General features: G+C 44.2%; 1 long non-coding RNA gene across 1 annotated transcript in view; it reads left to right on the forward strand.

Annotated features, from left to right (window-relative positions):
* The window catches only part of LOC108444843, a 10,754-nt gene extending 2,537 nt beyond the window's left edge, over positions 1 to 8,217 (forward strand). Inside the window, exon 2 of the long non-coding RNA XR_001859542.1 lies at positions 7,426 to 8,217. This is a non-coding gene — a long non-coding RNA (uncharacterized LOC108444843). The remainder of the gene's footprint in view (positions 1 to 7,425) is intronic.
* The last annotated feature ends 7,240 nt before the right edge of the window (positions 8,218 to 15,457 follow it).

Genomic DNA, 15,457 nt, shown 5'->3' on the forward strand with positions numbered 1-15,457 from the left:
CCGGTGGATCTCTGCATCCCCCATGGATCCCCAGGGGCCGTGGGTGGATCTCTGCATCCCCCGGGGATCCCCAGGGGCTGCAGGGGCACAGCTGCTCCACCCTGGTCTCACCACGGCCCTCAGAGGCATCTCAGCTCCGGTGCCTGGAGCACCTCCTCCCCCTCCTTCTTCACTGACCTTGGTGTCACCATGGTGTTTCCCTCACATGTTCTCACCTCCTCCTCTTCTCTGACTAGAATCCAAAATCTTGTGACTTTGTTTTGATTTTCTTCTTAAATATGTCATCACAGAGGTGTTACCAACCTCTCTCACTGGCCCAGGTTTGGCCAGCATCATGTCCATCTTCAGAGCCATCAGCTGGCTCTGCCGGACATGGTGGAATCTTCCAGCAGCTTCCTCACAAGAGCCACCTCTGTGGCCCCCCTGCTACCTAAAACCAGGCTGTGCCAGACCAATACAGACCCTAAAACTGAACTAAGCCTGTGCCAAGTGCCACCTCTGTGACAGTGGCTTGAGCTCACCATGGCAGAGGTGTTGGTGAAGCTCTGCTGCTCTGACCCACCATGGTTGGGGTATCCCAGGCTGGCATCACCACCCAGGACCAGCCTTCACCACCGAATAGCAGCACAGCAGATGGGCAGAGGGTTGAGGGGTTTGTTTGAACTGATCTCAGCTCACATCTTGGCTTGGGAAGACATGCCTGGCATTCTGGTCAGCAATGACTGACTCTTGAAGTAAATCATCAGCCATTCGGGAGGGCTGTGCCTGTGCATTAGGACAATTATTGCTTTCTTCCAGCCTCGGCTGTGCAAAAATGCATTGCTTCTCTTTATGAGAAATTCTCATCTCCGTCTGTCAGTCATCTTGTCTCAGTGGGGAAAAAAATCCCCAAGCCCTGTCATATCAGAAAATGAGAAAATTATCAATATCTAGAGTGTATGTGAAAAATAGGAGCTCTTTCTCCATTTGGGAGAATGAATCTTGGTTGTAATGTCTTATAAATGTTAGCAGCTTCTCAGACATTCAAAAATGTTAATGATCCTGAGGTACCAAAATAGCTTGCCTTGGAGTTCTCCATATTAAAAATACTGTCTCGCCCTCTGCAGCCATCTCCAAGTGTCTCAGAGCTGAGTGGTCCTATACATCACTTTATGCATTCAGGAAGCAGAGGCAGGATTAGTACATTCATGCAAACACAACAGGCTCTGATGATTGCCTGCATATCAGGAGTCAGGATCCAGCTCTGGTGCCTGCGATCAGCTCAATAAATACTATCAGCTTCTGCCAAGCATAGGAATAGAAGAAATCTGTCAATAGCTGTAGCTCTGAATAGGAATCCTTGAGTAAAGGAAATCTCTCTTCAGATTTCCACTGGCCTCTCTCGGGAAGAGAGAAGGGAGCACAGAGGTGACAGCCCCAAGTGCCACAGCTGGGTTTGAGGGGGTCCCACCAGTCCCAGGATGATACCCCACCCCTCCCCATCACAGTGGTGTCTGAGCCAGTCTGGGGTCCTTCTTCCCCTGAAGAGCAGCCACTGACTCCACCTGCTGCCCCTCCAGGGAAAGGTGAGTGTTCAGTTGACTGGGCTCAGCCTCCTGTCCTCCTCTCCTAGAGCCACACATGAATCCTTGTGCTGCCCAGGGTCTTGTCCTGTTGTTGCCTTCAAAAGAGTTGATTTTGGAGTCAGCTCCCCATGGGAAACCTGGGAGCCGCTCCTTATCCCTCAGGCTGACTCAGACTCCAGCAGAGCCCAGCTCCTGTGGCTGCACACAGCTCTGTCCCACTGCTTTGGGCTGTCACTCATGAACATGTTCCTTCAGATGCTTCAGGGCAGCCTGAAGCAGCCAAGGCTGCCACATGGCACCACATCCCCTGGCATGCAGAAGAGTGGTTTTCAGATCTAAGCCTTATTAAGGCTACCTGAAACCACAGGTTTGAGTCCTGGCTCCGCTGAAGCTGGCTGGGGGCTCGTGGAAGAGTGTGGCAGAACTCGCTACTTCTCCAGGCACTCCTGTGGTAGGACTCACATCTGAATCTGCTCTGCTATTTTCCTTTTCGAATATCTGTCCCTTTTGCTTTTATGAGTAATCAACTGTTTTATTTCCCTACCAGATTAGATTGTTCCTCTCACTGTAGTTTTGGGCTTTTGCAGCTGAATGGGACCCAGGAGACCCAACCATAGAGCATCGGGACCGAAGACACAGTAGAACACAAAAGGGGCAGCTGGTGCCCAGCAGACACCACAAGTCACTTCAAAGGTCTTTTGTTTCTTAGCTATTGTTTGGTTCAATGTGATACCTGCAGCTTGAACAATAGGCAGAAGCAGGGTATTGCACTGATGGGCTGGTATGGAGTGCAAGGTGAGGCCTCAGTGTGGGAGGCCAGAGGCAGCACATTTGCCTAGAAAGCCCTGGTAATGCCCTTCCAGGCAGCCCATTTGCTGAGCTCCTGATGTTTATTGCATTTCTTTGAGCCCGCACTGGGGAAGTTTATTTAAACAATTTGGTGCAGGGAAAAGTGGATGTTGGCAGGGCTTTGGGTTCCAGCCACGAGTGGATGGAGCTGTGGGAGTGCTGCTCCTGGAGAGAGGTCCAGGCCACCCACACAGGCTCTTCCTCTTCCTGCACCAAGGTGGGCTGGGCCCTGAGGAGAGGCCTTCAAACCTTCTTTGAGTCAGGTAGGTTATTTCTGGGATGCTCAAGATGGATGCAAGTGTCTGCAGATGCCCAGCTCACAGATCAAAGTCCCCATAACCTACTGGGACCTGAGTTCCATCCCATCTGGGCGTTGTGTTGTGCCCCCTCTGCTCTTCAGAGGGCAGAGGACAAGAAACAGGGCACTTTCAGACACTTCAGCAACTGCTTTCTCAAAGCTTGTGATGATGCTCTAAAGGGAGTTACTCTCTGCATGCACCAGTCCAGAGCTTTTTGGATGCACCAAGTGAATGAAATGTGAATTCTTTCTCTTTTTTCCTCCATTAAGTTCCTCTGTTCTGAAGCTGAATTGAGTTTTCTGATCTAATTGTCCTTCCCTTTCCAAAGAAATGGAATGACTTTTAAAAACTGCCTGTACTTTTATACACCCAACATCTGGTTTTGGTAAAAATTCTGTAACTTTTTAAACGCTACTTGCAGTCTAGAGGAAAAGAGGGTGGTATTTAGTAGATGATCTTTGCCCTCATTTTTAAAGAAAAAGCCCCCATCCATTACTTCTGCTGCTGGCAATTGAGAAAGCAGTTGGGCTGAACTTTTAAGTGAACAAACACTTATGGATCTATTTATACCTACCCTGAAGCAGACTACCACAGGTGGAAACACTGTAATTATTTCCTCTCCCTGGTTTCCACTGTCCTATAAAGATCTCCTGGAGCAGCTTGTTAACAAGTTACTGCTGCACATGGTGAAATTAGAATCGAGTCCTTATTAACAACCAAACCAAATTTACTAAAAATTACTAAAACTAGCAGTAGCAAAGGTGAGAGGAGCTGCTCTGAGTCAGCTTTTGCTGCTTAGCCCCCTCTATCTAAGAAGGCTGAGAATTACAAATGACAAATGTGGTTGGCAAGTTGAGGGGGGACAGGGACCTGAGAGGGAGTGGCGGGGAGATGCAACATCAGTTTTTCCTGTGTTCCTTTTTCCATCACTGCATGTTTCCAAATTAATTCCTCTCCCTTAAGAGTCCCTCTCCTTTGTTATGATCCCACTCTTCTCCCACCCCCTTCTCCCTTAGTTCATTTCTCAGAGCAGATGATCTCCTCCGCTCACCATCCAGGTTAACTCTAGTTTCAGTATCAAAGATCATTAAGGCTGAAAATAGCTTTTACTGGGCCCATGTTACAGCCCAGGAGTGCCTGGTCACCAGATAGGATCTCCAGCTGCCCCTCAGTCGGGGTTATCCATGGGCCAGTACTCCCAGTTCCATGGCCTCAAGCCATTGTGCTTCATCACAACTCAGGAGGGTTGTGGACTCTGTTACAGCTGATTATGAACCACCTGGGAGGAGCTGAAGAAACAGGAAAAAAAAAATCATTAATATTCGTCCAGACAGCCTGTTCTTTAGAGATTTTTAGTTTTCATGGAGTGGTTTTTGGGTTTTTTGAAATGATATTAAATTGTTATAGCTTTATGTTAATTAGGAAATGGCCAGTGGTGATATTTACTGTTGTCTTCTGGGGTACAGAGTCCAAATGACTCAGCTATGAAAATCAGCCTTATACTGTTCAGATGTATGAAATGTGGCCCTTCAGCTCCAAGCATGAAGTAATGATGCCTCTGGAGCAAGAGGATGGATGTGCCACAAATACCAGTGCTGTGAACTTCTGCCTCCCCTGCAGGCCAAGGGAACAGCACCCTAAGCTGTGAATGGGTAGAGGGTCTGGAATAGCCTGGATGGAGTCAGGTGTGCTCTGTGTCTTAGTGACCCCCTGAGTGCCCAAGAGCATCTTTACTTTGGGAAGATCTTTTTAAAAGCATCTTTACTTTGTGCAACCTGCTCTGGGTAAGCCAGCATTAGCACGGGGCTGGATCAGACATCTACAGAGGTCCCTTCCAACCCCAACCATTCTGTGATCCTGTGATGGTATTAGGAAAAAATTCTTCACCGAAAGGGCTGCCAATAATTGGAACAGGCTGCCCAGGGCAGTGGTGGAATCACCATCCCTGGAGATATCTAAAAGACTTGCAGATGTGGCACTTGGGGACATGGTTTAGTGGTGGGCTTGGCAGTGCAGGGTTATAGCTGGACTTGATCTTAGAGAGGTTTACCATCCTAAAGGATCCTGGGATAAGATTCTGCATCCATGGCAGACTGGTGGGGGCAGGGAACAGAGAACTGGCTGTGGGGAGGGCTACAATGAGTCCCTAAGGTGAGAGTCATAGTAGAGATTTCAAAATCCTCACTACATTAAAGGAGTAAATAGTCTGTTTTGGTAGCAGGAGATGCAAAGCAGGTACCAATTCAGTGCTGCTGTACAGCAATATCCTTTGGAAGATTTGCCAGACGGCTGGCAGCAAGACTTTTAAACTGACTTTTTTTCCCAGCCAGCCATATCATCATCATCCATCAGACAGTCACTTTGGACTGACATTGCAGAGCGTGGCTGTCTCCTTTTTGCCTTGCTCCTGTTTATTTCTAGCAGATTTATTTATATCTGGAACTGATATAAGTGGCACTATTTCTTTGTTTCATTAAAAGATTCCTTGATCTAAACTTTAAAAGATTTGTCTTTAGAGAGATCAAAGTCAACCCAATGTATGTCTGGCACCCCTACATTTTTCTGATATCCCAGTCTTCAGGTAAACCTGGAAAAGACATTTTGTGGCAGAGTAGTAAACTGTGGTGACTAGGTTAAAGTGGAGCTGGCCATGAATTCTTGGGTACTAATACATGCCTTTCACCCAGGCTTCTTAATTATTATTTTCCAAGAGGTGAAACAATGTTGACAGAGCTTGCACTGTCAGATTCAAGTAAAGGTAAAACCCAGTGCCAACAGCAAGCATGGAAAATTACATCCCACTGCCCAGCAACTCACAGTCAAGCAAGTAAAATATGATTTGCACAGCTGAGCAGAGGCATTGTCAGGGTGCTAACCTAGGAGCCAAGCACTCCTAAATCCCATCTGTCACGACCTGTTGCTTACTCCTGGGAAAACTGCATGCAGACAGCTCCCTAAAAGAGGCTATTAATTCTGGGTACGTTATTTATTAATTTTGGGGTGTGAATCTTTATGTCCCATGATTTCTAAACAAACAGTGGCATGCTCTGACGAGGACAGAGCTGTCTCGTTCCTTCCTGTTGCTGTGGAAGGCATTTTTTCCCAGCTTAGCTCAATTATTCCAGGAATCAGCAGGTCCCAGTGCACACCCAAGCCTCTCTGCCTGTTACCTGCCAGTGCCATGGAAAGGATGGGGTGTTTGCGGGTGCTTTGAAGGAGAAAAGCTGAACAGAATTGCTGAGTGTTATTGTGGAGGGTTGGAGTATGTCCTGGATATGAATCATCTTGCTCTTTCTGACCTACTGTCCTAATTGAGAGTCATTTATTCCTCAGATGCTCGTCACTGCCCAGGTTGTACCTTTTCACAATGAAGCAGCAGCCTGGAGCTGCAGGTGTTTGCCCCACTCCTTCATTACATGACAAATTACAGGAGATTTAGTAAACAGACTGCTGAATCATGGATCCTCCCCAAATGTGACCCCAAATCCCTGCCCCTTTGTTTTGCTGTTTTCTGCAGCAGGGTCAGGCCAGGACATGGCTTTCCTGTTGGCTATATGAATTTTACTGCTGTGCATGTTCCAGTAAAATCAAGGGCCTTAGAAAAGGGATTCTGTGGAAGCTTTTTTTGTCAGGGCCTTTACACTCATTAGTTATAGATTAGAGCACAAGCCGCAGGGCAGGACCAGCAGAGTTGCTCCTGTTTGAGAAGGTGTTGCTGCTTCTTCACGAACCTCCAGCGCTTTGTGGCTCAGGGATGACCGATGTCCCAGCCTCATTTTTCCAACACATTTAAGAAGCATGCTCTTCCCTGACCATCTTGTATCTCTGTCTATTAAAGGGAGGACTGATTGCCTGCTCCAAGACACCCATAGTGACGGTCTGCCCGGCCTCATCCCTTTGAAGAATTTCCATTCGAGGGTTTATCTTTGCTGCAGAATGAGCTGGGACTTCCAGCCAAGGGTGCTCTGCTTCCTTGCTCTGCCCACACTCCTCCTGGCAGGATGACAGTAAATGGCAGCTGAGTAACCCACCAGTTGCTGTAGATGAAGAGGTTAAATGTTGGAGTGGCTGCAGACATCAAATCCATCGCTCCCCTCGGCAAATCCCCTGGTGCCTCCCTTGAGTCTTTCCAGTGATGTTCTTCCTTGTCATCTAGGCACATCCCTGATTCAGCTGAATCGGGGACATTAACAATTAATTGTCCCCATTTGGATGTCACTTGGGCAGGCTGCTGTCAAACATTTAGCAAGAACAATCTGGATATGAATAATGGGCTTTCAAAGCACTCTTCTGGCAATATAAGTGAGAGAGAGCTGTCAAATGCAGCCTGGGCTGGGAGTAACAACCAACACTACCTGTCTGAGGAAGCCATGGATGTTTTTATGTACTTCATTCCTATCTTTGAAGGGTTCAGACAGCATTTTTTTAAATCTCAGAATGTGCTGCTTTCTTCACCATTAGAGATTCCTCTTTTTTTTCCCATTACATCTTTTAAATGTGCCTTTATTTTGCAAAGGTACAGCCTTTGTGCTGATCAACCAAAAAAGACCAGATCCTTAATTCCAGCTGGATTCTGACCCAGCTTTAGATCAGTTCTGAATTTTAGATTTATTCCCCCTTACTATATTTATGGTGATTTTTTAAAATCAGTTTTATTCTTAAGGGCTTGTCTCTGGAAACACATTTCAACTAAATTTCTTTTTATTCTACAGAAAGAAGCTCTTGGAGAAAATATGATCCAACTCAGAAGAAAACTTCCAGGGAGCAGATCTCCTGGTGTGAAGGAACAATTGCATTATTATCTCCCTGAAGCTGGAGATAAATGGGATTTATCCTCTTTGGGGCAAACAATTTACCAGACAACAAAAGTTAAAATTCCTGGTAAGGAACAAGGTTGGGCTGTGCAGCTGCAAGTGCTTCTGGAGAATCTAAGCCCGACGTGTGAATAAATACTCTTTATTTTCTGAAACGAAACCAGTCCCACATATAACGGACACAAATTTCAGCCTCTTCCTTACTCAGTTTTCAACAGCTGCTCATGCAATAGTTCAGCCAGCCAGAAAGGAGATGTTCATAGATAGCTGGAAACAAAATCAATTTCTGCCACTTTCATGACCGGTTTCACTCCCAGATCCTCCAGCTCAGGGCTGGCTTCTTTTGCAAATCCTTGTAGGTGGGATGGCTGGTTAATAATTGCTGTAATTCATTTAGGTCATAGCCTTTTTTCTGCTCTTTCTTTTCACTTTTTGAGGGAGAGTTGAAACAGAGATCACCCAAGGCATGAGTACTAGTTTGACTTATTGCCACAGTCAGCTAAATCTGAGCTCTCTGCCCAGTATCCATGGCTCAGTTCACCTCAGGTCTCTGGCACTGCTTCTTACAATTGCCCTTCTTCTACTTAAATTTCAAAACCTGAGAATTGTTCTGGTTTTAAGGATAATCACACAGGTACACCTAATGGGTATGAGGCTATTTTCAAGATTAAAAATATTCCTTTTAAAATACTTGGGTCTGTATTTTCTTGCTCATGTATGCGGGTACTTTTATTAAAAGTCTGCTCTGAGCAGTGTCGTGTGTATGCAGCCTCGGATTAGACTAAAATGAAATTGTGGGAATTTATGGAAAAGCTTTTTGTGAGAAAACATCCTCAGCTATGTAGCCTTAGAAACTAGAGAGTTAGTGTTGGAGCTCGGAGAGTGACTATGAATATGGAGAGCCAGGAGTTGGAATAATCACAAGGGAGGCAACTGCACCAGCCAGGATGAAAGATGAGAATTTCAGCAGAAAATTGATCAAGATAACGAAGCAGGGGGAAGATGTCTTGTGACAGCAGCTGGATTTGTAGCATCTAGCCTCAAACAGGAGCATGAAACATAAGTTTGCTTGGAGGAGGAAAAAAATCAATCAGATTTTACATAGGATTGTGAGACTATAGAAAGCTCCAAGACACCCTGGAACGCTGCAGCATTTACCCTAATCGGGGGGTGAGTCAGCACTCAATTATGCTCAGGCAATTTTATATTCAGTTTTTTATGCGTTGGCAACAAAGCAATTTAGATAATATGGTCACACAGCAGAATCACCTTCTTTGCAAATCTGAGTTCCATTAGCTACAATAAAAAGTATGTCACTCCGAGTGCTCATTTGCCAGCGTGGAAGATAATCGTCATGTGGGATCAAAAAGAAATCTCTTCTTCCCATTGCCAAACTCAATGTAATTGTGTGACATGGCTGTTTTATCCCTGCTTCTGAAGATCTTAGTTACGGCTACTCTTGAGACTACACAGATCCACTGCTGTGTGCAGGGGCCGCCTGAAGTCTTCGCATTAATAATAGCACATGAGATAATGGCTCCTACTGGGTTGTGTGTTCTAGAGAAAACATTCTGTTCTAATGAAGTGGGTCATATATATGCAGGTACATGAGGGTGGCTCAATCTGTCCATCACAGGGTAAAGAGCTGTGACCTGTGAAACAGAAGAATCTCTGTGAAATTGTATTATTGGCAAGTCCCAAAAGCACTGTCCTGGGGGATTTCAAGGTGCAGCTTTATGCAGCATTTTGACATCAGTTTGGGAAAGCTGTTATGCTAATATGACCTTTTGCTTAATCTTTTAAGGCACTTATTATATTATTTTGGCAATTATACCTTTAGGAATCAGAAGTTGGAGAGGAAATGAGTGATTTACTATTTAAACCGAGTGATCATTTCAATGCCAGTGACAGATTGAGTCTCCTATGAACTACTCCTTACATGGACAGGATGCACAAACTGTGTAAAATCCACTTGGTATGTCTCAGGAGCAAACACAGCTTGAATCTTCATTCCCTTCCATTATTCCTGTCTCCATGACTCGATGGACTTTAATAGGATCTGAGGAAGGACCAGATCTGTAGCAGAGCAAGCTCAAAGAGAAATTCCCATTGGCTTTTCTCCCCCCCATGGATAATACCCTTAAAGATTCAGGGTCAAACCTTCAGCTGTCGTATCCTGGCATCTTTCCACTCAACTAGCTCTTCGTGTCTGTACAAGTACTAGGTTCCTGTTCAGCTGAAAAGAAACACCCTTGTTGGTTTTTTTCGGTTTGTTTTTAAATGAAGATAGTTTTCATGATCTTCTCATAGGAGGATTTTCAGATTGTATTTATCAAGACACAGACATTTGAACTCATTTACTTTGAAGTCAGCGTCACTCACACTGTCACAGCATGACAGCACAGCAGGTTAACTCAGCACTTCTCAAATCAGATTGCCTTCAGCCCCAGTATCAACACGTCTAACCTGTGCCTTTCCTAGAGGTGATATTCTGTCTGTTACCTGGTAGTCACTAATTAAACTCTCCAAGTCCTGGGCTCAGAATAAAACACTATTACTGATAGGAATAGTATGCAGAAAGGCATAAGAAACCCACAGCCACGTGCTCCAGAGAAAAGAGATTGCCTGAAAGCTTAAAATATGGATGGCTTCTTACTGAGCTGCACTGTTCCTGGATGTTTTAAATTTTTAGGCAAGAACCAAGGGAGATCTTCTGGGGATGTTAAAATTATACTTTGTTCTGGATTTTATTGCAAAAAATTGAGGCACCTTCCAATCTCAATAATTAACTAACAGTGCAGGGAAACATCCTTCCTCCCCTTCTCATTCAAGGTGAGTCTACATCACTTTCTTGAAGAACTAGAAAACAGTAAAGGCTTCACTGATCCTTCCTAAGTAAACAAAAAGCATTTCTGGGAGAGCCAAAGGCTGCAGATTTGGCTTAGAGGACATTGCAACTAGCCAGAAAAGGTGGTATTGGCTGGATCTTTGCCTAAATAAAGTTGAGTTTCCATTTATTTCAAAAAGACACCACTGGTAATTCTTAGATGATATTTTTTTTACCCTAGCTGATGATAATCAGAATGTCAAAAAAAAAAAGCAGAATTTTTGTGTTTATTGGACCATTTTGGTAAACAGTCACCCCTCCATTGCTCCTTCTTCCAGTTTAAACCAACTGAATAAAAGCTATTTCTTTGTACTGAGTTTTTTTCCCCATTTATTATCTACTTTTTCACATTCAGTATCTCTCTTGAATAAGACTGAACAGTTTTCCTGGAATTCCCTTTTCAGGAAAAAAAAGATTTACTTGCTTCTTGGAAAATCCTAAGTACACAAGATTCTTAAGTAAATTCCTAGTGAGACGTTTCCAAGCTACCTTCATCTGTTCAGAAACTGAAAGGGCAAAAGACCAGCCCTTCACCTTCAGTGTTTATTTTTGATCCCCATGAAAGTACTGACAGTTTTAAAAGCAGCTTTCTGTCTCTTTAAAACTGTTTATGAATCATTGTTTGGAATGAGTGTAGTAAAGCACTTGAAGCTGATTAACTTAGAAGTTCCATGGCTATCAGCTAGGACAGTCCTCACCTCATAATTTTATCTATTAACAGATACTGCACAACTAACTGACATTAAACTGGCAGGATCCCAATGCAAAGGTGAATTCGAGGAAAAAATTATATTGGATTTTAATAAAACTTTCTTCAAAGGTCAACCTCTCTAAGGTATGAAATCAATCTTCCTCCTTCTTCAGCCCACTTATTCACAGTTATAGGAAATTCTGATGCTCATAAAATATTTCCCATTCCCTCCCCCTCTTATTACAGTGCCTATCCACCTGTGCACATTTTACTTTTCACAGCAGTTTTAGATTCCACGCTCCTCATTTCATTCTTTTTAACAGGCCTTCTCAGAATCTGTACCCCATTCTGAATATGTGGCTTATCAGGCTCCTCTTCAAGAACAGGTCCTGCCTTATACCATCTTCAGGCAAAAAAACAACCCACATTTTTACTTGACGAAGGTGGATGAAACTTTGGGAAGAACAAAGCTTTGGTGCAAAATCTTTATTTCTCCTGGTTTTATTTCTCCTTCTTACCCAGCAGCTGCTTTCTGTGTCTTGCTCAGAACTCCATCCACCTTTTCCAGGTAAGCTATTATATAGGTAGCATTCCACTTAGGAGAGCGATGTTCTTGTGAGCTCTGAGCTCTAATCTCCTGCAGATCAGTTCCTTTTACTGATGTTGGCCTGGCAAAATTATATATACAGAGAGAGAGAGAGATTTTTTTTTTTTTATTAAGAAGAGTCACTAGTATCTAAGAAAGTACCAACTTAGAAGGTTTTTTTCAATGTACTCGCTGCACAAAGCTGTAGATACCCAGATCTGGAACCTGCCTTTTAATCTGTGGCATTCAAGCTCCAGCTCTTGGTAGCCAACTTTCTAAAATCTTGGCATCACCAGAGCCGCTAACATCACACACTGTAACAGCAGAGCAAATCCTGTTGCTGGTGTTTGGATTTGCCTGCCCAGCTGAGCTGTGGGGCAGGCCAGACCCAGAGCATCCCACGGGAATTGAAAGCAAAATTTTCAGGGTTTCCAGGATGGGATGCTCAATGCTGGGCTGTTCTCAGGGTCACAGCCCATCACTACTGCACTCTCTGCCCTTCACTCTCCCCCTTTTACTGCAATATTTCCCTCCTTCCACTTCAAGGGTTGCTCCTCCCCCTCTGTCACAACTGTATCTCTGCCCAGACCAACAGACACTGCCAGGTCCTCCTGCCTCCATCCCTTTCCTGCATGTTCCCAGGGCACTACTGCCATTCCTCAGCCCCCTGAGCTGCAGAGGGCCAAGCCTGGGCACAGCCTGGGCTGTTTGCCCCGGGGGCAGGAGGTTGCACAGAGTCGTGGCACACATCCTGCCATGTGCACTTCCTTGGCAGCTTGAGCTGTGCCAGCCCCTGCCCGCCAGCTGCTCTCCATCGCTGGGAACCAACATGTGCCCCTTCACAGGATCAGAGACAAGCTTGGGGCTCTCCTAGAAGGTGACCTGGCTGTTTTGCCTGAATTCTGCTCCTGCTTGTTTTTTACTCCATCAAAACAACATCACTTACAAGGTGATTTTGTGGTTTCCCACCTCAAAAAACCTTTGTGGTCAGAGAGCTCCTGGTACTGGGCAACACCTGATAGGTCCAAACCCCCTCTCTAATCTGTATTTATGGAAAAATCACTGCTGGGAAAGTGAAATGTAAGAGAATCTACATTCCATTTCAAACTCAGTGCTAAGATATCTGCTGGAGAGCAGCCAGGCCTGGTTGCTCACACTGATAGATGGTGGGGAAAAGGAACACATGTTAAAATCAGCAAATGGATAAAACTGGGCTAGAGAGGGATGAATACAATGGGGAAAGCTTTCAATTTTTTTCCATTTTTTCATTTCAAGATCAAAGCCCAGGCTCCCACGCTAAAAGGAGAATTGTGCTCCGAAATAGGAAAATGTTAAAAAAGAGACTGCACTATATTCAGGAATGCATGATACAAAGCTTCATGTCCACCATCAGGATAAATCTTATATATTCTGTACAGCAACATTCATTTAGCAGAGAAGAGGATTCTATGAAAAGGACAGAGATGGGTGGTGGAAATTCTGAGCCTTTCTTCCTACAGCTTTAAAATTCTTGTCCTCATTGACATAATTAGTAAAAATTTTCTTGGTTGTATATAATTCCTTTGAACAACTTTTAAGATCAACAAACTGTATTTTGGATTTGGACATTGTGTTGATCAATAAATAATACTAGTTTAGATTTTTAAAGAGTGCTAGTTATTATTTGAGGAACCAAATTTAGATTTCTTTAGCAGAAAAGAAGGTCCCTTTGTTGAGTGTGTGCAGTCTCTGCAAGCTTTTGTGGTAATGTAGCTGTTTTACAATGCAGAGATCTTGGATCTAGAGATTATTCTGCAGAGATCCAGACTGTGGAAGGTGTAGTTCAGTTGCTGATGGCTGTCTGCTGGCCAGCATTGCAGGATCTGGCTATGAACAGGGCATGAGATCAAACCCTTCTTGTTTAATATAGATTAAGAAAGTCTTCTTACTTCTAATCTCACTCCTGCCTCCTGCCCTGCTCTGAAATCATTGTGTTGATTTGCTCTGCTAGGGAAGACTTGTCAAGGTCTGTCAGGAGAGATGAGAATATATAGTTTTTCTTTTCTTTTAAGATTAATCTTCCAGCTGAATAGAACTGGCAACATGAGTGAAATTTTGCTGCTGGAGTTATTTTGTATTGATTTTTAAAGATTTTTCTAGCAGGGAGAGGCAGACTTTTTGTTATTGCTGTGTATTAATCAAAAGGGCTGAAAAACACTGCAGGCCCTACTCTGACCCTTGTGGATCAAAAAGCCAGTCGAGATTTTAAGAATACAAATGATCCTGGATTAAACTCTGGGTTTAAGTGTTAATAATTTAATACTGCTACAGTTTGGCCACCTACCTCTGACATGCCATATGTGGACCACACTATGATCACTGCAGTTTAAAAGCTATTTTTTCAGACAAACAAGGATAAATCGAAACTTTCACTGAAACACTAGAAGTGGGGTTGATCCTCAAAGAGGTTAGTCCTGGGCCAGTGACCCATCTTTAACATTTAGAAACATAGCATCGTTTGGGGTGGGAGGGACCTAAAAGATGGTCTAGTTGCATTTAACACCGGATTTTTCTACAGCACGGACTGCATGAGAAGCTTCCTTTCCATAAGCCCCAGAAAAGCACATCCCAATTTTTACAGCTTTAAAGGATCCCATGGCTGCCTTGATTACCAACGTCTTAGCTCTGTACATTTAATTCAGTTCCTAATGCTTCTCATGTAGCACTAAAACCATTTAAAAGAAAGTCTCTGCTTTTACAACCTGGCTTTTTTTAGCAGCTCAGCAGCAGTTACTGGGTTTGTAAAGCTCCTTATGAAATCTCACCTGAAAACACTGATCTGCAGCGCTGTGCAGTTGTTCCCACTTCAAAGGGAAATCTACTGCTGCCACCCCAGAACTGAGTGCAGCGAGAGCTGAACCACCACCGGTGGCTGATGTCACCTGCCAATGTGTGTTTGTTGTTCTACAGAGACTCCTGAGCTCTAATATCAAAACAAAAACAAAACAAAACAACCCCCTCTATTTGTCTTTTCACCTTCTCTGTTTAGGGAGTTGTTTCACTTTGACTCTTTCTGATCAAAACAAATAGCCAGGGCTTGCTTTCAGATTCCCAGAGATGCTACAGCAGTTCCCAGTAGTCTCCCAGTTGCCAGTGCTTGTAATGTAATAATCTTCATATTTCATTTTCCCTTTGGGGGGCACAGAGACAAGTGACCCAGTTTTCATTGAAGGCATGTGCAACCCTCAAGATTTAAAAATGGGTGAGAAATACAGGGATAAATTGTAAATATTTTGAGTCTTAATCAAGATATTCAAGTTGTTTGCAATACTGCAATCCCCGTAGCATCAACATTGATACGTCTGAATAAAAACTATGTTTTACAGTGAATTAAGCCTTCCATCAGAAGTAAGCTGTGGATGGGAAAGCCTCTTCTTTCCCTTAATATTTCAGCTTTTGGGTACTGCCTCCCATTCTCAAATACATTCTCAGCTTCAAAGGGTTAAAGTCCCAGCATGTCCAAATCTCTCCCGGGGCCCACGTAGCGCTTATGCCAAAACGCTTTATTATTATACAAACAGAGCAAGAGGCGGAGAATTTAAAAAAAATACAAAAACAAACCCCTTCCCAACTTGTCCTCCAGAACCGGGTCCTGCTGGCGGCGTGAGAGAAACCGCCCCAGCGCCAACCCTGAACACCCCGAGGGGTGTTTAAAGAGCAAACCGGGGGACATTTTAAGGAACGCCGGGGTGGGCCGCATCCCAAACGGACCCACTCCATCCCATCC

The sequence above is a fragment of the Corvus brachyrhynchos genome, unplaced genomic scaffold, assembly GCF_000691975.1.
Source record: "Corvus brachyrhynchos isolate BGI_N302 unplaced genomic scaffold, ASM69197v1 scaffold522, whole genome shotgun sequence".
NCBI classification, from domain to species: domain Eukaryota; kingdom Metazoa; phylum Chordata; class Aves; order Passeriformes; family Corvidae; genus Corvus; species Corvus brachyrhynchos.